The following is a 27,718-nucleotide window of genomic DNA, read 5'->3' on the forward strand; positions in this document are numbered from 1 at the left end:
GCCACCATAAAAAACAGTTTATTCTAGATAACTCTTGCCAGACTGTGACTTAGCCATAAACCAGTCCATCTTCTGCAGCAAGGAAGGGTACCTTCTGGATTGTGTCAAGAGAGATGGAAAATCATTAGGATATATGTGTAATAAATTGATTTCTTTTCATATATGCACTACAATATTTTAGTTTTCTTTATTTATAACAAGCAATTCTGGCTTTTGTTAATTTGGGAGCACTTGACTTTTATTGTTAGGTTTCTATACACAATTTTACGGAGATAAAAAATGCATCAAATGTGGAATAAAACCATGGAGAAATAGGACCATTAGGTTCCATACAGGCCATTGCTAGGTTTGGAGTCTTTACAAGCATCACACTGATCAAAATTTCAAGGGCTCATGAGACTACTAATGCACTGTCATGCTCCATGTGGGCCAATACTGATTGGAGAGAATTCCAGTAGGTAGGACAGACATTTGCTTAGGAGTGTGGTGCCTAATTCCAGATATTTCTTTCTCATGTTTCTTATACCTTTTCATCTTCTTAAAAATGCAGCTGTTGGCTTATGGTATCTCTGCCACTATTGTAATCAGAAATGAAAATAAAGGAAAGTATCTCCACAGAAGTGTTGTAGTAGATATATAATTTCAGATGATAAAACTGCTTACCTTGAAGGCAGAGATGGCAAAAAGCAACTCCATAGTCTCTGGTAAGATCTTTATCTTTGTGGCTTTTCACCTTGTGTGCCTCTTTTCCCACCACAGATTTCCTTGTTCAGTTTCCGTGAATTTATTTCTTTGCCCCTATTCTGCCACTACTTCTTCCTTCTTGCTTCTTTATCAGAAATACATTGCTGTTTTTCTTTCCCTTTGCTATCCAAGAAGAATGAGTCCTCCAGCCTCCACTCCTGCTTCTACCACCCTTTATTTTCATGCTCCTTAACCTAATCTGTCCACATTGGTAAGCTTCTGTGACTCAAAGGCCAGCTGTACCCTGTGGAGTTTCACATTCTGCCTTCAAAGCATGAAGGTTGTTTCACTCCTGTGAGAAAATTTCAGCTCTATAATTTTTTCCAATTCTCTGAAATTTCAGTATCATTTTGGCTGATATGTTTTTGAATGATTTCTGCCCAAGGCAGGCCATCAGTGTAGAAAATTTAATCCTAAATAATTTGTTTGGTAAATTTATAAGTAACTAAAAATGGACAGTTCTAATGGGAAGTATTAGGCAGTGTTAAAAATAGGTTGTGATGCCACCTTGTTTTAAAGTTACTGTCATGTGTATGAATAAGTATATGGTTGAGTAAATGTTTTTCCTTAGATGAACATATGCTATCATTCATAGACACTGAATTTAAAGCAGCTGACCATACCAACAGAAACAGTAGTTTGTGACAAAGTATGGCTTTTCTAGAGTTAAACCTCAATTCCTAAAGTCAGTCCAGTTTAAGGGTACAATTATGACTTGCAGTAGCTATGCCTGAATAAATTAATATCTCTCTAGGATAAGATAGGTTCACTTCAGCTGAAAAAAATCCTAGAAGAAATGTACCAGAATACTTCTTAGAAAAGGAAGTAAGCAGACAATCAGGGTGTCTGACCTCCTTTTTCCTGAATTATTCCATTTATTTCCTTGATTTCAAAATTTGGCATAGTTCTCTGTGTGTATGTGTGTGTGCATGTGTAGAATACATTTTTGTGCATTTGCTCAAATTGTCATTTATTACCAACTTCATGGTTACAAATGAGAAAAATGCTAAAAAGAGATGAGGTCTTACCTTAATATTCAACACTTAATATTCTGTCCATCATCCAAAAAGCAGTCCAGCTTTAAAAACTATTTCGCATCTATATATATATATTTGCACATATTTGTCTTCCTTCATCATAATTTAATTTGTTAGTATTACTAAATTGAAAGTGCAACTTTTATTCTAACATAATCCTTATCATTCTGCTATGGGATCAAAGCCTAAATCTATGTTAGGAGACAAAAGCACAGTTGGTACAGACCAAAAAGGAAGTTCCATGAACTTTACCTTCAAATTGATATGAGAGGATTTGCCTAAAATAAAAGAATCTTATGCTTCCAGTTTAGCACAAATAAACATGTAAACTTGGAAGATAGCACAGGTACCTCAATAATATTGCTAGTTCTACATGGATTAATGGGAACTGTGAATGTATCTTTACATAGTGTAGCGTCAAATAGTGGTAAAGACTAGGAAGCTTGAGTTAGTCCTTTGATAGGACAGGAGAAAACAAGGATCTGAGAATAAAAGTCTTTGGAAACCAGGAGCAGATTGGCAGTTCTGATTTTTATATTGATAAAAGAATGGGAAGGGAAGAAGGAAAGACATTTTTTTCCTCTGGAGGTGTTATACATGGCGCTGTGTATTTATGAGCCCAAGTACAACAAAAGCCAATGAATTTAATTGCTTTCCTAGAAAGATTAAAAATCTGTCAGGGTAGATGAATTTTTCAAAACTAAATAATTTCATCTGTGGCAGTAAAAAGAGATTCCCTCTGCCTCCACAACTTGGCATTTTGCTGCTTTTCTTGTTTCTACCTCCAGATGATATCTTCACATGCTAGTATAGTATGTTACTGAAATGCTGACTTGCTCATCTGCCAAAAGGTTGTGCTTAGGTGATGGGTCATTTCTGTTCCTACTGATGATTACAAATAAGGGGAAGCAACAGCAGGTGGTTACATTAGGAAATGATGCTAAGTTGTAGTAAGGATCTTGCCTTTTTTTTTTTTCTTAATTATCTATTCTCCTGAAAGCAGCTAAAAAGAAGCAGAACACTTAAAACTGAGTAGCCTAACAAGAGCCAGTGAGCTACATATTTCTGTATTAGATTTTCTAATAGTGAAATAGTTTTCATTGTTACTTTCGTCCTCACTCCCAAACACATTTTTCAACTCCTGTTTAAGAGAATTTGGCTTTCCCTAATTTTTTTTTAAGATTTTTTTTTTTGCAACCAGAGAAAGCCTCTTATGACACTTCTTAAATAGAGCAATACTGACATCCATTGGTTTAATCTTATGTGACTATTTGTTAAATCTCTTCTAACTAATGTACACATAACTCTCAATAGTATCACCATGAAAGGATTGAATTTGATATGATCCAAGAAGGATTGTGCTAAGTCCAATTTGCTGTATTAGAAACATGAAACCTACACAGATTACTCGATGCAAAGAAACACATTGCAAAATGTGAAGTCCAAATACAATGATTAAAATAAAAGCAGGCATCACAATTACCAACTGGGGAAAGAATATTAATGGGGAATTAGTAGTGATGCTGAATTTTTTAGAACCTCTGGAAATGTGAAAATACCTAATTTTATGAACCTATCTTGCATTGTATTAATCATAAGGCAAAATAGTGAAGTCTGAGGAAAAATGTTACTAATCTAATAGAAAAAGCAGTTCAGTGAAGAAAATAATTACTCTCTAGTTTCATCTCAGCCCTCAAAGGTTTACCTTTAACTTGGCAGCATGCTATTTTTTAAAAATAGATATATCTTTTATAAACACTGCTGTAAGACCACTGGTAATACAATTAAGCGGTTGCATATAATGAAGAAAAACACACCACAAAAAGTGGAGGTGTTTTCAGTATTCATTATTACGGCAAGCTAAGCAGATGAAGCTTAAGCTTCAAAACCAGAGAACCATTCTGGCAGCGCAGGGAGGGCGACAGGCTCGCACAAAAAAAAGCTTTCAGCTTGCTGTACCCTCCCACCGCATTCACTTGCAAATCAGAGTGTGCTCGGGAAGCCTGCACTTCCCCGGGCGCAAACCTTCCCAGGGTAAGGGCTGCGGCTCCAGCAGCAGCGCTTCTCTCCGCTCCCCTCCGCGGAGGGGCACTGAGGGGTGTCTGTGTGTCTGTGCTGTGTGTGTGTCTCTGCTGGTGCGGCTTGGTTTTTGGTGGAGGTGGAGGGATTTTTTTTTTTTTTGGGTTTTTTTTTTTTTTTTTTTTTTTTTTTTTTTTTTTTTTTCCCCTCGTAAATCAGAAGCTGTGAATGAAAGCCAGTCGGAAGGAGAGCTCCCCCTTAGCTTTGGTTCCGGACTGTCCAGAGTTAAGTGATGCTGGGAGAAAAAGCCTGAGTTAGATCCAAGTAGGATCAGTCTTAAAAAAAGAACAGGAGAAAACTGACCAAGAAAAGGACTCTAATAGCTCGTTTTACAGTTTGGTTGGGGTGGACGCCACTTTCTCAGCAGAATAAAAGGTAGGAACCTTTTTCATTTTCTTTCTGTTGATATTATTACAGTTATACTACAGCAGTATGTTCTTTAATGAGATTCGTATATTTGTTCTACTGTATGCAACTTTCTGCATTTTATAAATATGCGTCAGGAGTAATGACACAAGGGATAGGAAATAACTGCTGTGCAGTCTCTCCTCAAAGTAAACCGATATCATCATATGCATTCAGGATTGAAACGCTAAGAATTTTATATTTTTTTTTTTTCTCCTAGTAAGCAGGCTGTCTTTTTTGAGCAGCAGTTTCCATCTATAGTCAGTTCTTGAAAATTCAGTATGGGGGGAACAGGTCTAATTGAATTGAAAAAAGCACAATGTTTCAGAGTGTAACAGTTATGAACATAGCATGAAACATACACATATGTGCCCTCACTTTCTGTATACCTGTGCAAGTCTGCTGCAGCTTTCACTGTTAATCGTTCTGCCCTGGATTGAATTTCTGAATAATTACCTACACTCACAGAAAATGCTTCTTTTGAAGGAAATCCCTGTGGAGAGGGATATCAAAGTGGATACAAGCAATATTTCAAATATCTGTACAGAGCAATATGCACACAGACAGGGTTAAAATTGCCTGGTTTGACATTTCAGTAAAGGGGGAGTGGAGGGAGAAGGAAAAACCAGGGGATAGAAGGGAAAAGGTGGAGGGAGAAAAAATTCAGTGTGCACCTATGTGAGCATTTATTGTCAATGCTGCAATAAAATCCATATTTGATGTGGTGTTAAATTAATTCAGAACAATACAAATCTAAATCCATGCTCCCAACTACTAACTATTGATGGCATTGTCAGCTGCATAAGAAATTTTCAATAGGCTGATGCTGTACATGATACTAGTTGCAGCTGTAAAAATCCTACAGCCCTTCAGTTTAGGAGAATGCATCTACACGTGCAATCAGTGACAAATAGCAACCAGCATTTTGAAATGGACCTATCATCTCTGTTGCCTCCACACAAATGGATCTGTTGCCTATAATCTTCACCTTTCATTTCAGTAAAAGCCTCTGTGTTATCCCAACAGCACTCCCGTTGCTTTGAAGGTATTTTTTTAATTATACAACTTGTTGTGCATGTATGTGTGGATGCGTATGTGAGTGTGAGAGTATGTGCACAGTGTGAGGAAACAGGTCTGTAAAAAACAGCATGGGGTTTTTCTTTTCTTTTTTTCCCCTTCTTCTTTTAAAGGTAGTAGGCTTTAAATTTGCATGGTGATATTACTGGAGGGGAAAGGCAGAAAGTGGGAGACTGGAACACACTTCTGAGTCTCTAAATCCTTTTCACATATGCCATTTACTAGAAATATTATGAGTCTGGTACTAGGTTTTATTGAGATTTTTACAGCTACACAAACTTTTATATTAATTGCTTACCTTCTGATTGTAATAGCACTCTGTGCTCTTTTGGAGGAGGAAATGAAAGAAGGAACTTAGGGAACTAAGGAAAACAAGAAGGAAACAGGTTATCTTCCTCAAGAGTTGAAAACCAGTTATTTAGAGTCAATATGAGTTTATGTCAAGAGAAGAATACTCCTTGGATTACCAACTCTTAATCTAATTTGGGCCTGAGGGCTCATATTTTTATGTACTTTGTTACATGAAAGTTTGAGTGAATAGGTAATAATTTCTGCAGCAGTTTCTGTTAATTTTAAATTAGATTTATGTCTGTGGTTTTTATGTGTGGTGTCAAGACAATGATGTACACTTAAATAGGAACACTGAAATGTCTGAAGAGTGTTGATTATAATACATATATTTAAGCTGAAAACTGATCCTGATTATTTGATTTTTTTGTTACTTTGAGAAGCATTGAAAAATATGTCTTGGCTACTTGCTTTGCCAACCATTTATATTTATAACACTTTAAAAGTTTGTGGAAAAGAAAATAGCAAAATACGTCTTAAAAAGACTGTATGTAGAATCTTATATATTCCTAAATTATATTTTTGGCTTTGCATTGGAATAAATGAGATAGATGCACTAAAACTTCACACTTGCATGTTCTCAATAGACAAAGGATCTGTGAAGAATGATGAAATACTGAAATGTGCTCACAGTAGACTCTGTGTCTACTGTTCTTTTCTGTGCTTAGCAATAGTTAAAAAAAATGCAGAGAAATAATGTTATACATGAAGGAAAATGAGCATAGAATTAATTAAATGCAGAAAGAGATTAAAAAAATACACATCTAGACACACAAAGCAGTATACAAATTTCAGCTAAGTGATGCTTTTTCCCTTGTTAAATAATTAAATGTAAAAGTCAGAAAAGGTTAATTTGAAGATAATATCTGCCTCTGATTCTTAGTAAGTAATTTCCTGATCTCAATGTGATTTCCCAAGGAAAGAAATGAATGAAATATAGTCAGTCTTGTCTGGATAATTCTGTGGAAGTGTTTATTTTTTTTTAGGTCTGCTAACCATACTTACAGGCTGATTGAAAAGGAGTATAATTTTGTACCACTAGGTTGCAGCACTGGTATAGGGGGGTCAAAGTAAAAATTTAACTATTGTTGAATAGTAGTAATGGGGTGAATTTGAGGTTATGATAATATTATTTTTAATTCATTCATTATTATCACCTGAAATCATGTTTGCGAACACCAAGGTATTTTAACTGGACTTCACAAAATGTCCTTCATAGATTTGAAAAAAAAAACTACTCTATGGCCAATTCTTTGACATTATTATTAATTATGTGACTGATAGAAATAGAAGAAAACAATTGATTATTTGGTGTAAGAAACATTTTGTAAGTAACTTCAGTGAACAACACCAGTATTTGTTCTGCATTGCCACTGAATTTGCTATGGGCTTTTTACTAACATACTTTTTGATACATCAATTTTTGTAAAGGAGGAAAACAGACATTAGAATAGTAAAAACCATCTTCTCATGAGCAATTTAAATATGTCTGAATAAAATATTATGAAGGGTGACTTCACTGCACATAAGGACGCCACACCATAGCACACATCCATTTGCTCTGAACAGTATGTAACTACCAATGAAACTCATAGAAATGAAAGGTGCAGTTCACTGAAAATGAGGTGATTAAAAAGCACACGTGCTGCACATCCTACACTTTCAAATCTACTAATGTGAACACTTGCCTTTTGAGAAAAACCCATAATTCATCTAAATTCACTTAAGGTAAAACTTAAAAGCAAAAGAAATTAAAGAAGCAGCAATGGTATTCTCAGTTCTAAATGTTCTCCAAATATCTATTTAGGCCAAGAGGAACCCCTATATCAAAAGTTGTTTGTGTTTTGCTGCCTGGATTTATATGTCTTCAGCTTTGAAGCATTGGCAAGGTGACTTCCCTAACATGCCTATTTCTGTGGGTTAATGACTCTACAAGAGAGCACTAGAAAAAAAATCGCAACCTCTGGGAGCTGTGTATATAGTGACCAGGCTACATTACTGCACACAGAAAAAAAAAAAAAATATAAAACCCAAAAAAACTAAAAGGTACCAGCTGAACTTGAACACTTTTTTTCTTTTCATCTGGAGGGAAGCCCGAACACCACCCAACCAAAGGCAATTAAGGTTATATATTCTCTCTACCAGCCTATCAGTCTATTTTTTAATATGTGGGCGATCTGGCAAAAAATTGCCAGTTGAAGCCTCATACACATTTCTTTTTACATACAGTCTTCCTGATTATTAAATGTCAGAGACAATTACCTCAAATGTGTGTGCATGTTTACAAAAGAGGTAAAACAGGGACAACCTTTATCTTAAACAGGGCTTGCATTCTAAGAAACAGAATACTGTAGAGTTTCTTTCTTACATTTAATTCAGCCTTTCATTACTTGACTTTTTCTGCAAGTCCCACTACCATTTCTTGTCTTTATTAACTGTGATGAAATTGATTATGTTTATCATTTTTTTGTTAAAGGAGTGTGTCCAGCAGGAGGCCTAAAGCTCTAGTAGCATTTCAGAGGTACTTCCTAGATTGTCACAAGGCATCTGCTCTGGGATACAAATTCAAGTCTGCTATCTGGAAGTGTGTACCATGTACCAACAGGCTGCATCAGGGAAATACAAAGCTTTAAGAAGTTAATTGGATATAATGAAAAGCAACATGAGAGGTGTACTTTTTAATATTATTCCCATATGTCCATCATTCTTCACATAATGTTTTTATTTGTGTCTTATTATGGCATCTCTTAATTGTAACTCAAAGTGAATGTTGAAGCATATTTAAAACAGTAGGGAATCATGTAATGAAGAGTTCATATGTGTGTGTTTATGTAAAGGTAGTTAATGATTCAAAAAATTACTTGAAAATAGATGTTTCCAGAATTCTGTTGCTTCAAAGCGACAACTGTATTTTGTTTTCTAAAAAAACCAAAAAAAACCCTCTTCAAATATTTTCTCACAAAGAGCCATATATGGTATGATATATATGAATGCATGTACATGTATATTTTACTGTTAATATTCCATCACCTAGCACATTACAAATTGTGTTTATTGTATCACCCTAGTGCAATGTTTTGCATTACAACATAAAGAACATGATATACCACCACTTATCCAGACCAGAACATGATTCTTAAAGATGAATGCAACCCTCATGAACTCTGCAATGCTATAATATCCAGATTTTCTGAACATGAAGAATGTATACCAATGTAATTTGCAGCATTATTAGCAAGACTCAAAATGCGGTGTCCCAGAGGACTGTTAATTTTTGCCATATAAGTATATAGAACTGAACTTTTTAGTGCATGTGTCTACCACACTTTCTATCTGTTTAATACGTGCAAAAAATATCTTACTAATTGTCATACTCTCCTAATAGCAAGCACAAATAAAACAGATATATACCTGTGTCTAGAAAACATAGCTGTGCATTTTGTCATTAGTTCCTTTAAGTATCACAGCCTTAATCAAGAGAATTTCAAACATTTTGTATCTTACACAAAAGGCAAAATACATGGAATAAATCTATGAGATTGGAAATAAGAGTGAGAAAAGATATAAGAACCCAAAGTATGTGTAATTATTTGGTGTTAATATTGAGAATAAGGAAGGGTGATTAGGTTTATTTTGATTCTAAGAATTCCAAGAAAAATTATCACATAAATGTATCCATTCTTTTCTCTTTGAAGGAGTGAGCTGTCATTTCCCTGATGCCTTTTCCATGGTGTATGGAACTGGGAACCATAAATGCACTTTCATTTTATCTCTGTGTCAGCAGAAAATTAGTTTAAAGTGGACATTTAGATTAGATATTAGGAAGAAATTCTTGGCTCTTAGGTTAGTGGGGCACTGGAACAGGATGCCCAGGGAAGCTGTGGATATCCTATCCACACTAGGTGGCATCGGAGCTCATGGTAGGAGGGGCTTGGAACTACGTGATGTTGAAGATCTTTCAGGTCCCTTCCAACCCTGTCCTTCCTGTAAGTCTATGATAAAATGTCATTGATTCTATATGTCATTAAAATTATAGGTAATACATTTACTAAAGGTTTACATGAGCTAATTAGATTAATAAGATTTCATTCTTAAGCTAATGTAGGATGTATATTTGCTTGTTTGTTTTTTAAATGTTGAGATTATCCAGAAGATGATCTGGACTTTCAGTTTTTAGAAGTAACTGCAAGAAATATAGAAAGCATAGAAAGAAAAACCCAACTGAATATGTTTAACACAAAACATCCCCAAACACAATGAATTGAAGTAAGAGAATGACAATATTTCAGTTCTTACTTCCTTTCCACTTGTAAAAATAAATTTTAATAACAAATTATGCAAATAATCTTTTACAAAAAGTTTACATCATACTATAGATCATATTTTCATTAAGAGTACAGATACCTTCTAATTTGTAGTTTCTTTCATTTAATATGGGACAAGGTTTTTATATGTCAATACCATTGCATGCTATATTATTTTTTCATGCATTGTAAGTTTGATTCTGTGGCATAATCTATGCAGAGATACTACCTTGCTTTCCTGAATTTCTGCTAAAAAATGAAAGCACTGTTAATCAGAACAGTCTTGTTTTAAGCAGTAAGTAATAGAGTAGACCTCAATTTATGAATGGGTTCATGGGGTACACCCAACTACTTTGCAGCCAAATCAAAAAACTTCTTTGCTTCTGAGACTGCAGAAGTAAGACATTTTATTATGGCATGAAATATATTTTAAGATCTACTTAAACAAATTACATCTAAGTTCCCCAAATATACTTCTGCTTCCCACTTGCCATGGCCAAGTTTTAAATAGGGTAGTCTTAAAAAAATAGTCTTCTAATTCTGTTTCTCTCAGGGATAGTTTCCACAGTCTTTTGGCAGAAATTTCTAGTGTCAACACAAGAGTGGGATGTACAACACTATTGTGAGAACCATTTTAGAGAAGTGTGATTTTTTTCCCCTCTTGGACAAAGGTTATTTTCTGACATTAGCATGCTCTTTCCCTTGAGTGAATATGTCCTCATGGTGAAGATAGCACTGAAGCTGGAATCTTGATTAAAACGGGTGAACAGAGCCCCAGGCATGTTAGGTACATTTTGTTCTCTTCATGACTTAGGGGCATTTTATTAAGTTTCTGATTAAGAAGTTAAAAACAATTGTGCTATGTGTTACTGAAACTACTTTGTTTTCTGGTAGTCACAACTGAATGGAAGGTGAACAGATAGGGATAGATGGGTTTTCCTCTCTAATATTACTCTTTTATAAAATTGCTTATGTTATTCCTTCAAATTTCCCTTCTTAAGTTGTTTCAAACCAAATAGTATCCTGGTTCATTTAATTAATTTGAGACAACCTTTCTTAAGGTAGAAATGTATTATTGTTTGTTTGTTTATTAGTTTATACTATTTAGAGAGTTTTAATAATTCTGATCACCAGAATAAACTGATCTCTTCTCTAAAAAATTAAGCACATATGTGAAATATTTGTACAGGATGGAAAACAAAGACAAAATCATACATTTATTCTTTCTGTCCTTGATTAACAAAGCATCTGAATTATTCTGAAACACATGTGCTATTTGTGAATATATCCTGTGGTTGGTTTTCTCCATTTTTTTTTTAATTTGAGGCCAGAATAATGAAAATTAGGAAAGGAAAAAAAACTAAGACACAGTGCATGATATTAATAATCCCACTGAAGTTCTGATGAGACTAAATCTTCTAGAGAATTTGAGAATCTGTAATGTGACTAAAAAAGGTCACTAGGCTTGAGATAGTCTAAACTGGATGCCTAAAATTTTGTGACAATGAAGTAGAAACCAATTATTTGAGCCATGAAATCAGAAGTTGGGGCTTTTTAAATATCAGTATAAATACATTTCACTACTTTCAGGGATTTAAATGGTACTTGCTATATTGTGCTTTACAACAGAACTTACAAATGAGCTTTTAAGTTTTTACTTCTAACAGCAATCACTTAGCTGGAGTTACATACCAATGGTAAAGCTCAAAGTAGTTCAGCCTTCTGAATTGCAGGACCAGACCCCCTGTGTTAACAGAGCAGTGAATTCTTGTTAAATTTCAGGTCATGTATGTTCAGGAGAGAAAATACCTGCCATTCCCTTTCTCCATGGCTGCAGCCATCAAGATCCAACCAGTAAGTGCTTGTGCGTGTGGGGTCTGAGGTTGTTCTGCCACTTGGACAGGCTGTGAAAGTCAGGGGTAATGGGATAAAAGCAGCCTTAGATGGATCAGTCCCACAGCTGCCTGTTACGTGGTTCCTGCTGAATCTCTGAAAAAGCACCCAGGTAGTTTTGTCTTAGAGGTATCCATGACTATCAGGTCATTTTAGTGATGTGACTGGCTCCTTGTTACTCTGGGTATGCTGCTTGGAGTCCATTTCTACTTCTAGTGTATTAAAATCTTTCTTTTCCCTGAAAAAAAAAAAAAAAAAGAACACCACAAAAAAATCTTGATGCCCTGACACTAAACGAATAATTCCTGGACAAGTTTAGAAGCTATTTAATTATCCTTACAGTGGATTAAAACTGAGCTATTAGTTATGAAGAAGATGAAATGAAAAAAAATGTCATAATGGCATGATGACAGCAAAAGAAATATACTTTAAAGTATTCAAGTCTATCTAAGTAAGCAGAATTCATCTCAATTATTCTAATGTTTAATCAAGTGCTGACTTCTCAAGGGTAATCCATTAGTGCTTTATAATATATGAACTAAAATGAAGTGATGTGCAGAAAAAAATATTTGAAGGTAGTTTCTTACTTAATATGTTTCTGTACAATCAGAAATACTGGCAATGAAGATCAGGACAATACTGACATAAACATACTTCTTTTATAATCTTAATATTTTTCTTTAAAGAAAAAAGCAATAGTGACTTGAAATTAGCTGTGAAATTTTTAGTTTTATTTTCTGAGATGCTTACTTTCTTTTGGGTTGGAGGTTATGAACTTCTTTTTAATAGTAATTTTGCTGGAATTTTAATAGACAAATATTACATGAAATATTTGCCAGTGAAGTGGTTATGGTTTCAATTTTTTTGTCCTACATGGGACTATGGGGTTTGGTTTTAGTTTGTTTTAACCAAACTCTGCAGTTAGTCCACTTCAAGCTGTTCATCTCAAATAGTAATGCCCTTCATATGGGATGAGGTTTTGTTGTGGCAGTAGAAAATCATTCATTTGAAAATATGGTATTCTATAAGCTAGAAATAGTTTCTTCATTTTTCATTATGTACCACACAACTTCTTAAAGAGCTCAAAAAATTCAAGATAAACTTTTTTTTTTTTGTTTAATTGCATTTGGAAGGGAAAATTAAGTGGAGTAAAGGAATAATTTGTAATTAATAAACTGTTGAAGTGTCATAAATTTTCTTTAAGGGAAATTATATATTGTTGATGATTTTGGAGGGGTTTTAGTGTCTGTTCAGTTTTCTGTAATATACTATATATGTTTTTACTTCCCTGTGCTATAGGAGAAATATATAATTCTAAATGTCCACAGCTAATTCTTTGCGATTTATAGGAAACCTAAACTTTAGTATAATTTTTTTTCCTCCTTTAACTCTATGGTAAGTCTCTACATTTTGGGAGTTTGTCAAAGTAAGCAGAATGCTATCCATAACTTGCTAACCAAATTGAAAGTAAAATATTGAAGACATTTCTTGTGCAATTCCCTGAAAAGTGTTCCTTTTTTTAGATTGGAACCTTAGGAATGAAGATATTTTTAATCTTTTGGTGCCATCTCGTGGCAAGAGGATAATTATATGAAACAAAGAGGTAGTCTTTTCAGAATGTATTTTCTAAGCTTAACAAAAATGTACCTTGCTTTGGTGACAGATATGTACGTATGAATTTTAATAGTGACTGTAAAATAAAAAACTAATTAATGCATAGGACAAAACTATATTTGGTTTTTGATTTTCATCCTTTCTAAGAGTCTATAAGTATAGATTTGATAAATCTCACAAAAATTGACTGTCATTAGTGCAGAAGTAGATTTTTAGTCTGTTGCATTAGATCTCTGTAGCATACTTAACTGGTTCAAGGAAATTGTCAATATATTTTTATTGTAGCAGTGCATTACATCTCTGTAGAATACTTCCATACTTACCTAGCTCAAGGCAATATTCACTTCAGCATCCTGTAATGTTTAACAGAAAGCCAAGGTCTGTGATAGCATTCTTGTGTTTCTTTTTATATTCTGATTTTGGCTTGGGAAAATTCATACCAGCCTGCATCCAAAAAAGAGCAAGAACAGCCCAAGAATGCTGTATATTTTTCTGGTATTTTCATTGGGATTCAGAAAAATTAGTAGTTTTGGTTCTGTGCTACATAAATACTAGCTTAATACTGGGAGGTTTTAAAGGTAATGCTTGTAGGTGTCTGCAATATAGATCAGTACAGATCACATTCTTGCTCAGTTTCTGAAGGAGTTTTCTATACAATAGTCCATATTTGCTTACTTATCTCTAACTTCCAGTGTGATGAAAATTTCTAGATGCAAATATACTACTCTCTGTAAAGAGCTGGAAAGAGAATTGAGATGTCTGTACTGCTTTTACTCATGGTGGAGGGTTCTCATTCTTTCAAAAGTAAGGATATTTTTATCCTTCCAATAAAAAAAAAAAAGAAATTATAGTCTTGTTCAAATATGCTGCAGTTGTTGAAAGTAGATGTTAGATTATTACTTTGTGAATTATTCTATCCTTCCAGCTGAAGAAGGAAATACTATCAATCAAAATTAGTACCAAATGAGAACACTGTTTTAAGATCTCACCTGTTCTTTTAATGTCAGATGAATCCATTACTTTCTGTACAAAACCATTAATATCTGTGTACTATATGCTTTCTATATTTGTACAGAAAAAAAATATTAGAAGGATAAAAATTAAAGATATATTTTCTAGCAATTATAGGGTAAATATTAAAATGTTAGTCACTAGAATGTGATTTTTAATAATCAATCACTAGCTGAGGCACCACTGTGATAAGTTCAGTGTACTATGATAAGTCAGTCAACAGGTGAAGCATTCATTTTTGTTGGTTAGAGATTGTGTGATTTCTCTGATTAGGGTTAGCTAGGTATAAAACTCCCTCACCCATCAGCTAGAATGAAGAGAAGAATCATAACATTAATGTAATAAGATACAGAATTTCAACAATTTTATACAGGTATGTGATAATGTGATTATTTCCTCCTCATCCTAGTAAAACTCCCTTAACAGTTAAGTATTGAATACTCCTCTCTCTTTCTATATCTGCCTCCTGTAATAGACTACAAAATTGTTGGTAAGTGACTTAAGAGAGATTTGCAATTGCTCATTACAGTGAATTGATGAGATGTGTATCTTCTTACAGGAATGAAAAATCTATGTGTCATAGTTTTGATAGAAACACGGACAGAAAAGAGGGAAGCATAAGGACTCACAAACTAAATCTTAAAAATTTTTCTAGAAAGATATTTACTGGTATTTTATCTTCCTCATTTCTTATTCTGGATTAATACACATTTGTTTATTCATGTCAGTGTAAATTTCTTTCTGATACATTTAATACAAACTTAGTACAGAATACTTTAAAAAATATTAAAGAGGAGGAAAGCAGAATTCTTTTATATGTTTTGGTTTAAGGCATTTTTTAAATATACTTTCTTCTAAAAGCTTCAGCTAAGGCAGGCAGTCTGCTCCACCAGACACATGGAATGAGATGGGCAAAAAAGGAAGCACAGGTACAGAAAGCTGATACAGCACGTCATAAGTCACCAAAGAGAAAGTCTCCAGTGAGATGAGATTAAGAAAATTTGCAGACAGTGTTATGTGGATAAGAGGGAGGTAAAATCAGTTTAAGGGATAAAAAGAATATGTAGATAGTTAGGAAAATGTATTAGAAAGATGAAATAATTCAATCTATCAATGTCTTCTTTGAAGTCAGGGAGGGAAGGGGAAACGTGGTCAATGTAAGAGATTCCTCCTATTTGTGGAGCTTCTGGGGGTGAAAAGTTAATGATTTTGTGATTATCTTCAGAAAAGCCTGGAAGTATGTATAGCACAATTTCAGAATACACTATTGAAAAAATTGCTAGAATTCCTCGTTTCTGCTGTAAAATTCCTTGTATTCCCTTTCTTCAAATGGCACCTGTTGAAAAGTATTTTGCTCTTTCAATCCCAGTGTGCATAATTTAGTTAGAATTTTAGGTAAGTAAATACATTATTTATGCTGGAAACTGTTGGATCCTGTATATAAAGGGCAGACTGAAAAGTGTCTGTCACTGAACTTGTCTATATGATCAAAAGGGAAAAAATGCTTTTTAAAACTGTTTCTGGGGTTAGCTTGTCATATAAGGTTGATCGTTGAGCTGTGGAACTTGTGTATTTAGTGTGTTCTCCTGACTGTCAAAATTATTTATATCTAGTGTGACGACCAGTTAGTCTAAGCAACACATACCTAAGCTGTGGCAGTGAAAGAAAAAAAGAAATCATCCTGCTGTACAACTGCAGTAGTAAATAACTGACATGTTTCAGGGCCCACATGCCTACAGAAATTTTAAACAAGACATAAAGGTCACAAAAGCACAGGTTCCTGACAATCATGGGCACTGTTATTATGTGCACGATGTAGCTGTGCCATCTTTTCAGGCTCCTGCAGAAACAGACCAAATGAGTTTTTAGCTATGACTTTGTCCTTCGGAGATCGCAGTTCATAGGGAAAGCTAGGAAAGGCTTTTGCAATAGAAAAGAGAATTGCAAAATTAAAAGTAGTGACACTAATATGTAATTTCTGGCATTTGGTTAAACCTACCTTTGCCAAAGTAAACTTGGTTGTTTTCTTGTGAAGATAAACAGAGAAGCGTAGATACGTATTATCTGCAAATTATGCACTTTTTTCCTTCCCTACCTTTTACAGTGTAGAAATGATTTAAATTAATAACAATAATAATAATAGAAATTTGTATGAGGTATGAATATAGAAATAAGACAAAAATCAAAATTATCTCTTATTAGACTGATGGGATGAAATCAACACACTTCAGAAATAAAAATGTGTTTTCCTGCAATGGATTTATATCCATCCACTCTGATGTAAAGCATTATGACAGACTGTCATGGGGATAGCTGTCACTTTTTAGTAGAGTTAAGGAAATTCAGGAAGCAAAAGGCAAAAAGAATGGTAGTTCCTTAAAAATGGGACAGAAATTTCCAGCCTTAAGAAATTTTAGAACATATTTTTCCCTGATTTAACCATACTTTTTAATAGCCTCAAAATGTCTTGTGCAGGATGGAAACATTTTCAGAGAAACTAAGCCCTTATGTCCCTAGAAGTGTCTCTCTAACAGCATTCAATTGCGTTCTCCTCAGCCAAAGGTAAAAAAAAACCACAGGAAAATTTATCTCCAGATATGCCACAAGTCTTTATGATAGTTTTTGACCAGGCTACAGTTCTTTTCTAGCTCCTTAGGTGTTGGTGACAACTGATTTACATGGGAAAGGAATGTTGACAATGATCAGCTCTCCTGCTTCTTTGTTAGTCCACATTGTTTATCAACAAGATTTACTGATTTTGCACTCTGAAAAGACCATATTAGTCTGTCTTGCCACTCATTAAAAAAAAAAAAAAATCCTGCAGGGGATTAAGTAAGAATTAATCTGTCTCTTCTGTGTGTTTTGGTACTTCTCTGAAAGGCATTTTGGTTAACAGCAGCAGTCAGGTGCTCTTGTCAATTAAGCCATGCTTGAAGTGCTGGGTGCTTGTTCAGGCGGAAGAGTCGTGCATGTGCAGAACCAGGAGACTCGGGGCTGGACAGCACTGCAGAAGCTCCTCATTGTCAGTGGATTTCTGATGCCCTCTTTGTAATAACAGGGAAGAAGTTTGCCTCCAGGAAGGACTGAAAGCCACCTCCTACTATGTATTTAAAACCTGGAGTTTCTATGCAGAAAACCACAGAAGTCCGAGGCCAGGTTATGTTGATGACCTCATGTGCTTCTGTGCAGGGAAGACCCCAGAAGTTCAAAAATTATTTAAGCTTGTGTTTAATTTCCAATACTGTTGATCAGATATGCAGAGCTGATCATATTTAATCAGATATAAAAAGTTCAGCACTTTTTTTTTTTTTAATTCTGTCCAGATATGTACACACTTGTGCTTTGGGCAATTTCATTCTTAAACAAATCTGTGTCTTGTTCTGAGACTAATTTTCTAGCAGAAAATAAGAATAAAGCAACTCTGTATTTCTGAGGTTAAGTTTTTCTAACTTTCAGTTAGCCATCAAATTTACATATTTGTCTCAGCTAGTGCTTAGTAGTACTATGTTCAGAACTTATAATTTTTCAGACACTTCATTGGTTTCCATCTTAATTTTAATAAAAGGGTAATTTTAATTGCCCACATAATTCTTAGAAGGCAGTGACTTTTTTCATAGCCTTTCAATGATGTCCAATAAGTATTTGTCAGGAAGTTGATTTAATTTATTTAAGGACCACAATGAGCAGCCTGCTTTAGTAATGAAATGAAGAGGACAGTTGGAATGATTAAATTTTATAGAGAATTCAGATGATCAGAGCTTGTCCTGGAAGAGAAGTGCAAAATGAGAACTTGAACTGAGCTGAACATTCTTATTGCCTAGGAAGTGCTCAATTGCGCTCTTGCTTCAGGGTACATTGAGCAGAAATTTTCACATCCAAAGCAATATAGAGAATTATATATTTAATAGAATACTAATAAGTTACCTCACTGAAATACTACAGTGTTTTAAGTCAAACACTGCCAAATATTTTAGAAATATTAAATCTTCCACATAAGATTATAATATAAAATTATTAGGGAAATCAAATGCAAGCCTTTTTAATACACATATTTTACTCCTAGAATTTTAATGATTGTTGCATTATCCTTTATATGTTTCTGTTAATAAAATTTCCAAAATTATGAGAAATGTTTCTGTAATGTTGCTTTGTTGCTTTTAGTCCATTGTGGCCCAGCTCTTATACAGTTCTTGATCACTGGATTTCTCTCTGTGCTGTGTGGGTACTGGTATTTTGAAGTTTCTTTTATGTGCCATGTTCTTTGCTTAGGACATACTTCTTATGTTCATTGTTTCTCACTTCACATTTTCTGTCAATCTCAGATGTTTATCTTTCATCTGTATGATGTAATATAGCAAATTAATAACTGAATGCTTTGAAATTCAAGTAACAATTGGGTGCTTTGAAGCAATTGGTGCATGTGAACAAAGGGTTTACTGCTACAGGCTAAAAGGAGTCTGAAGTCCTGTGTGAGAAACTTTATTATGTAGCTATAACGTAGAACATTTCTTTTTTAGCATCAGAATACATTCATTTGAGCATACAAAACTTCAGTTGTAGTGGGATGCTGAGTAATGTCATACCTCTTCCAGGTATACCCTTCCTGGGCTGTATCATGAGGATCCACAAAAATTGGTTAAACTTGAACAGACCTAATTGGTGCAGCAATGCCCTGAAACTATGTAAGAGACCATATGGAACAGTAGCAAGGAGAAAAATGAAGAAATTGTTCAGACATCAACAATCATGAGATAAGTCCCTTTACATAAGAAAAGACTATCCCTAGGTATCAGCACACACATACAGATTGTTCTTGGAGACACTATGATACTTTGCATATGCTTAAAAATATATTTTTCTAGTGTTTCTTCAGCCTTCTTCTAGTTTTTAAACACTGATTTTATAGTGCATTTTGGTGCTTTTAAAAATATTCAGTGCTATAAAGGGTGTTCATGATGTACAGGTATAGTTCCTAGATAATTTTCAGTATATAAAGGTTATTATTTATTAAGATTTAATTAATGATAAAAAGTCAGTTTTTATAATGTATCACTTATTAGCCTACTAACAGGTATGTGAGGTAATGGGGGTTATTGGGCTGCAACAGTGTTTGTGCATAGGCATAGACCTCTTATCTATCTATTTGTGCACTGACTAGTTGTTTGCAAAACAGCAAAGGCTTCAGAATGTCTGAAGAGTTTTAGGCTGCTTTTTGTCCATTCAATATATTATAATTAAAGAATACAGCCACCACCACCCCCAGACTATGTCTACTCTGCTTAGTCTGTAGTCCTGTTACCTCTTAGAAATTTTATATGGATGCTTGGGTACTACATTAAGATTATTTGGTGAAATTTAAATTAAATCACAATTCCATAAATGATGGGCTTTTTGTTTTTTGAACTCAAACAAAACTAACAATCAGTATTTAGCCTAGAGAGGGAGCACCTCAATTATCATTGTATAGCAAATAAAACTTAAAATCAAGTCTTCTTGATCATTTGAGATTATAAAAAATTATGGAATACAATTATGAGTGTATAGGTGTTGAAAACAGCATTCTATATCAGTTTCATCTTGGGAATTTTTCCTAATTGGGCTGCTTTGCATATAATCTCTGGGGCTCCTTCTTTGTAAACACATCCTGGTGGGATTTGCTCAACCCCTTCAAAATCCTTCCATTTCCTTGAGGTCCTGTGCATACCCCTTGTGGAAGCATTGAGAAAAAAAATATTCATGAGGGAGAGAAGAACCAGGGTGTCTGAGCTGTGTATTGGGAGGTGAAACATAACCCAGGGTACCTATGATGTGCAGCTCTCTGAAGATATGCAGCTTTACCCATTTTGCACTACACAGGAGTGAACAGCAAAATCTTTCTACAGTGTATTGGTGTTGGGTTTCCAGCTTGAAGATAAATCTATGTAAACTGCCCAGATTAGGTGCTTGGATTTTCTTGTACTTTTGGAAGTCTAGCTATGGAATTCTTTGTATGGAAATATTGTGACCTGCTAGAGACTGTCACAAAGATAAGGCATTTGTAAAACTAAGACTGGGGAATAGTTCACAGAGTTAGGAAGCAACTTGTCCTAATTCATCCCTGTCCACTGGCCACTGGCTATGCATTGCATTTGTACGCTTAAGTAAAATAACATGGCAATATATAATAAAATAAATCTGGGAACTTTCGAGTCTGGTGAAGTAGTTTGCCAATTTAATAAAATGTTGATTTTATTTTTTTTTAAGAAGTTTTCTGTAAAAAAATGTTGATTTGTTTCTTCTGCTTCTTTCCACCACGGTCTCTTTGGAAACATAACATTTTATGTTTGATGCTGAATGATGTGTCACATTAGAGCTTAGTGTGTTTTGAAACAGCTGAAATAGCTAAAAGAATCAAATGTTATATTGGAGACAGGTCATTCTTAATAGCAATGTGATTACAGTTTTCATAGGATTTTTCCTCTTTCAGACAGCATTTCTTCTGCATGCTTAGAATCATTCCATCTTTCTTTCCTTGAAGATACAGTGGGTACATAAGCATTAACCATTTTGTGTTCAAGCCCTTGGGCCATTTCCTGTTTCCAGTGAGATTATTAAATACTTCTGAAAATCCAGTAGTCTAAAGGGACAACTGTAAAAAAGCAAACTTCATTTTTTTGATTTCACAAAATAGGGCCAGTATGATTAAGATTGGCTCAAAAAGCTTGGTACTCATTTGTTCAGTTATTGAATCATATGAATATGAATCATATTTGAAAGTATACATTATATAATAGCCTTTTATTAATTTTTTCAGTCTAAATAAAATGAAGTTAGGGTTGGTCTTCTGGGTATAGCACTTACAAGATTAAGGATGGATAGAGGTGGAGAAAGAAGTTAATCTCCAAGACAGTTTTAAGAGATTAATTGCACTATGTTAATGTGTACTAGTTCTGTCTGTAGATGTGATTATCATAAAAATTACCAAAAAAAAAAATCCACTGGGCTGGTGTTTCTGACTTGTTTTTTTTTTAGTTCTTCTCAGCTACAAATAATTTTAAACATTAATTCTTGCATATTCAATAGATACGGATAACAGGTTAACCTTGGTCCAAGTTTTTCATATTTCTAAGTTGTAACTTGTTCTTCCCTTTCACATGCCTCACATGCCTTTTTTTTCTGTAGTGTAGCAGCACCAGTTGATTCCATGTGCCATGACAGCCATGAGAGTTCCTTTCCTCCACACCTCTCTTAAATTGTCGTGTTCAAAATGAATTTATTATTTTATCTGAGCCCTTCCCATTGTTGTTTGAGTAGAGAAGATAGGCTTTATTTTTCTTATAGGTAATAATCCTCCTTATATACCAGTTTATTTTTTTAAATCCAAATGATGCCTGCCATTAAATCATATTCAGTGATCTTTGCCTCACAAGCGTTAAGATGGTTGACATTTAGTAATTTTTCTCTGTCCACCAGGCATGATAATTATTCAATCATAGGAAGAATTAAGAGAGGAACTGGAGTGGAAAATGTATACTTTTAATCAGAGAATGACTAATTATTCTGAAGCTGCTTCAGCCAATTCATGTTCTATACCAGTAGTAAATTCATTAAACCCGTGCTTTGAAAACCTGCAAATTGCAGTGAACAGTGTGTGGTCCTTGAGAATGCCTGATTCTCCTGCTGAGCTGGTTTTATTTTATCAACATGTGAATGTGCTGCTGCTGGGTTGCTGGGTTTTCTAAATATCTTATAACTGAGTCATCCCATAGCTTAGCAGTTGCCTTGCTTACAGCTGCACACCTTGTCCAGTGTTGTTCCATCCCTTTCAGGGAGAATTTACATCACTTCTCACCTAGAAAGTGTTGGTGGGTTTCTTCAGTATATTATATAGTCTCTTGGTTGTAAAACATATTGTAACTCAGCTAACGGGATTGCAAAAGGTGGCCATTCACATATAAATTCTTTAATTACTTTTTCCTGTTTAATGCAAAAGATCATAACATCTTGGTGCCAATAGAAACTGTATTAGCTACCTGTCCTACATTTATTTGTAAAAAGAATGCTGCGGTGCTAAGACAGCATTCTCCAGTTTCCTTCAATTCCTCTGTAAAACACTGCTCCTCCAATGTTTTGAATGAAAATTTTCAATCTTGCATCTTCTTCTAATTCCCTTACAGAATTATTTCATCCTAGACACCTCTGACTTTTATTTTTTATGCCTCAACTTTGTATATTTTCCTCCTTCCTTCCCTGTTATTCCTTTATATTAATATTTTAAAATGCAATGTATTTTATATTTTTGAGGTGTTTATTTCACTATGTTTTGAATGAAATTAGTGTCTTAGCCAAAGTCTATTCTTTACTGCATTTTCTATTCCACTTTTGCACTACAAAAGCTTTTGTTTGTGCCATATAAAAGTTATTCCTCCTTTGGTCTTCTTGTCTTTCCTGCACATAATATTATCATAATCTTCTAGTCCTTTGGGATACTGCACCAACTCTCTAAGATGCTTATTATATGGTTTTGAACTTTCAAAACAAAAAATGGTGCAATTTTCTAGGTTTGCTCATTGTGCTTTTTGTGTTATTGTACAGATGTCAAGGACATCTGATTAGATGCCTAATGTAGTACCTTCTTCACCCTGACTTGCTATCACCTGGGCTTTTTATCCTTCCTGCCCCTCAACTCTTATTTATTGTGTCCTATATTCTTTTTTCCTATCCATACCTAGCTAACATATTTGTGTTAGCATACCCATGTTTCATCTCTAGAATCCTTTTTACTAACCTAGTACATAAATTTTCCTTCCTTATTCCTCTCCAGGTCTCCTAAGGAAAAAAATTCATCTTTATGTAATAATTCAGTGAAAAATGTCCCCTAAGTGAAAAAGGCAAAGAAGTCCAGGTGACACAATCAGTCCCAAATTTATTTCCAGAATACTGTTCTATAGAACTGGAGTTTTTTTCTTATGAGAAGTTTCTCTATAAGGTAATGAATAAAAAGAGTTTGTTAATGAAAAGATTAAGGTGTTTTTACAAATGTTGATAATGTGTAAAAAACTTGAAAACCTTGGCATGGATGAACATTTGTGGCAGACCTCAGCAATTTGCATAAATAAAGCTTTTGGATGGGAAATTAAATTGGAAAAGGTTATGGAATGGAATTTGGAAAAACCCCAAGGCACAGAGACATTGAAGAAGCTGCTGTCCAGTTGCAGAGCAGTAGGGACTCACATGCAGCATCTGTCAGGACTGAGGCTAGAAATGACAGCAGCGGTTCTGCTGCTGATCTGGTTGTTCTGTGACATGACTTCTTGCTGACCTCATTGTCTGCCAATGGTGTTTAGCATCTTACCAGTTTCTAGAAAGGCACAAAATTTTCAACAGTGTAAGAATGACTTTCTGTCATATTCAGTGTATGGACTTTTTTAAAATACCTTTCTCTCAAAACTGGTGTACTTTTTGTAGGTTTGGTATTTATTTTCTTTTCTGTCATAGAGCTGTCTGTCTTCAAGTGTTCTACTGATTAATGTGAAAGAAGGATTGCAAATTGGAAGGTTTGTTTAAAGGCACTGGAAGAAATTACACTTGAGTTCTTCAATCCTCACTCATATAACAGTTATTAGAGACAAGATATCTCTTTTGCTCTAAAATAATGTTTTAAGAAGAGGGAGGAAATAATTGTTTGACATTTTCACTAAGTTTTGCTAATGTGTATGTATATATATTTCATAATATTGTAGTTCTGTGCTTTTCAACACTGAGGAAAAAAAAATCCCCATAGTTTCTTTCAAAATCATAATATACACTTTAATTACATATCACATTTTCCTTTGAGTAGCGCCAGTGAATATCTTTAGCAAGTACACTTCAGTCACTGAAGTAGATGGCTTTTTGTTGCTGAAACTGAGAACAAATCCTTGACATTCTTGTAGTAACATAAGGATAACACTGCCATTGGCATTAGATTCTTATGCTAGTCTGCCTTTCTCAAATAGGTGTTTAGAAGAGGAGTAAAAGAAACACAAGAGATAAAAAAGAAGCCGTGGAGAAAATAAAGGGTAGTTTTCGACATGCCGCTGAAAATCCATTTTCAAAATAGAGGCTAGAGCAAGTAACTTGTGAGTGATACTGGATGGAAATTGGAAAAGTGAACACAATGAGTCATGAGAATAAAAACATTCAATTGGATGTATTATCATTTAATTTATGTGACCTTTACAGCCTCCTAATAATCACTTACTTTCCATTTGGAGCCATTGATCCATTGGATCTTAAGTTGATGTAAGACCTCAAGTAACCTTCCTCCTATATTTGGCTAAAGTTGTAACCTTCTTGTAATTGTTTGCTTTACTGTAAAATATTATATAAATGAAAATAGGAAATGTAAAATGTTCAGTATTGCTTCTTCCATGCTGACAGTAACACTGGGTCAATGCATTTTTTTCTTGTCAGGTGCAACAAATGATGTTTGTAGCAATATGACAGAGATCCAGACTGACATAAATTTCTCAGAGAAGCTGGGTGCCACCCTGTAAAAATATCAAGACAGATTGGATAAAATAGTAATTCTTTATCTACTAGTTAAGTAATGATATACATTGGATATAAATGGATTTGCTTCCACTTGAATGATTTTGACAACAGATGGTCAACATTTCCTATATTGACAAATTCTAGAATTTTGTTGTGCAGAAAGTGTCTGAATATATTGTACTATGTGTACTCTTGTAGCTGTATCTTTATGGATTTATTTCTTAGTCAGCTTTTAGACATTAGTATTAATAGAAGATGGGAAGTTCAGATTTTTCTCATGACTTTGTAACCCAAGAATTGTAAGGAGAGTCTTATCACATAGAAATGTTTCTATCACATTTTGTGATCTTCTATGATGTTTTCCTCCCTGTGATTTGAAGAAATCTGCTGATAAAAATGCACAGATTATCTGGTTTTTGATATCCAAAATGAGTAACTTTATTGAAGATAACTTTCTGTGAGGGAAGAGAATAAAAAGGCTGGATTTTCTGGCTTAAACCTGGTAGGGAGTAAGCACCACACAGCTGGTCCATCACTCCCCCTCCTGTGGGATAAGGTGAGAAAAGGAAGGATAAAAGTGAGAAAACTCATAAAGACAGTTTACTAGGGAAAGCAAAAGCTGCTCACACAAGCAAAGGAAAGGAAAGGCAATTAATTCACAATTTCCCATGGGCAGGCAGGTGTTCAGCCATTGCCAGGAAAGCAGGGATCAATCGCATGTGGCAAAGGTGATGCAGGAAGACAAGTTATATTGCTCCTGATATCTCCCACTTCCTTTCCCCCGCCCCCCCTCATATTAATTTCTGAGCAGGATGTCACATAACATGGGACATCCCTCTGATTAGTCACAGTGGTCTGTACTGGTTGTGTCCCCTCCCACCTTCTGTGCACCCCCAGTCTACTCACTGGAGGGGTAGGGTAAGGACCAGAAAAAGGCCTCAACACCAGGCTTAACAGGTAAGTGCTACTTAACAATAAGGAAAACATCCCCGTGGTATCCACACTGTTCCCAACAAAAAATCCCAAATACACCACAATAAAACATACTGAAAAGAAAATTAACTCTACCATAGACAAAACCAGTACAATGAGGAAATGAATTGAGGGATTCTTGTATGCTATGCACCTGGTGGGATTAAGTGGTGAGATTTCTTTTTGCCTTAGTTGAATAAAATTTTAAAGTATTAATTCTTTTACAGAAATACTTTGTGTTTATCCAAACTATTACTTTATAGTGACAAGAAACTATGTGTAAAATGTCTCAGGTATATGTTGCATATATCTCTGTATATTTCACATTTTGAAAGGGTTTGCCTTCAAGTACACAGGATTATCATATTTCTGTTTTCCTAAGAAGAACAGCTTTTTTTTTTTTTTTTTAACAGATAGTTTTCTTAGGAATCTGGGTGGTATATACATCATTATCATTTCAGTTATGAGGCTGGGATGGAAGTATATTTATGACTGAACAGACACTTTGAGAACATTTTTAATTCTAAGAATTGGAATTAGAGAATTTTTTTTTCCAGTATTTTTGTGATTACTCTTTTGTGATCTCTACAAGGTAGATTTCACTTGTTGTTTTTGAGATTTGGTAAATTTAGAAGAATATTATTTAGAGAAAAATGTGTACATACTGCCTAGGACAGCATTACTCATTCAGAAATGATATGAAAATATTACATATAATATACCATAAGGTAGGAATAAGTCTGCAACACATTGTAACACTTCATGAAATCTTTAACTGCAAAGATCAATATATCATTAATCACTTGTAATTTCTTTCCATTTAAAAAAAATGACTGTTGTTTAAAAAAACATAAAGTCAAATTATTTGCTGTCCATATTTTAGTGAAACAGTCCCTTGTTCTAAAAAAAAATCTCAAAAATTCAAAACTCAGAGACCAGATGGTAATTGACAGGCATAATTTATTCCTAAATACTAAATTCCTTGTATTTCTCTTGTACAATTTTTATTCAGTCACATTAAAAAAAAATAAATGAGATTTTTTTTCACATAGAAATATGTTTTGAATTCTAATTGACTTCCAATTGCAACTAAACTATAAACACTTGGTTTACAATAATAATAGTATTTTATTCTTATATTTTACCTTAGATCCAAAATAGAAAAAAAAAAAAAGAGAGGTAATTAGAAACTGTTGTAAAGAGTGCATGCATCAATTACTTATTTAAAACCATAGAATTCACAGTACATCAGGTATCTTCTTATAAATCATTGGGTTTTACTGGGATAAATGTAATCCTACAGGAATCTGTTAGGAAAAATATTGATTTTCTAGCTAAATATTTGTAGAAATGTATAATTTTAATTAGAATTGTTTGTTGTTCAACAAAGGAAGTAATTAGATAAACCTATAAAGTATGAATCCATCTTCCCTTTGACCATGACAGTTCCCTTGCTATTCTAATGCAGTATTCTTAAAATGTCAAACAGCCTCTTGTGAGCTTGCTAGCAAAATTTGACAACTTGTGCACTCTAGATTTTGTTTTCTGGATTTTTGTTTTTGTTTTGGGTGCAGTTGGAGAATTATTGGACCAAAATATCAAGCCTCATTGTTACTTTGGATATGATGTGGACAGGTCAAGACTCTGCCTAGCAGAGCCTCTTGCAGATTTTTATTTTCAGTTTGGACTAAAAAGAAGTGTTAGGTAAAAAATAGTCTT

The 27,718-nt window shown here is 34.3% G+C and overlaps 1 protein-coding gene across 3 annotated transcripts in view; it reads left to right on the forward strand.

Annotated features, from left to right (window-relative positions):
• Positions 1-3,751: 3,751 nt before the first annotated feature.
• The window catches only part of CDH10 (cadherin 10), a 92,454-nt gene continuing 68,487 nt past the window's right edge, over positions 3,752-27,718 (forward strand). Inside the window, exon 1 of one of the 3 annotated variants that reach the window (XM_077786143.1) lies at positions 3,752-3,815. The gene's annotated coding sequence lies outside the window, so the exon portion shown is untranslated. The other 2 variants (XM_021546401.2, XM_077786142.1) reach the window with 2 other exon arrangements.

Source organism: Lonchura striata, chromosome 1 (genome assembly GCF_046129695.1).
Source record: "Lonchura striata isolate bLonStr1 chromosome 1, bLonStr1.mat, whole genome shotgun sequence".
NCBI lineage: Eukaryota > Metazoa > Chordata > Aves > Passeriformes > Estrildidae > Lonchura > Lonchura striata.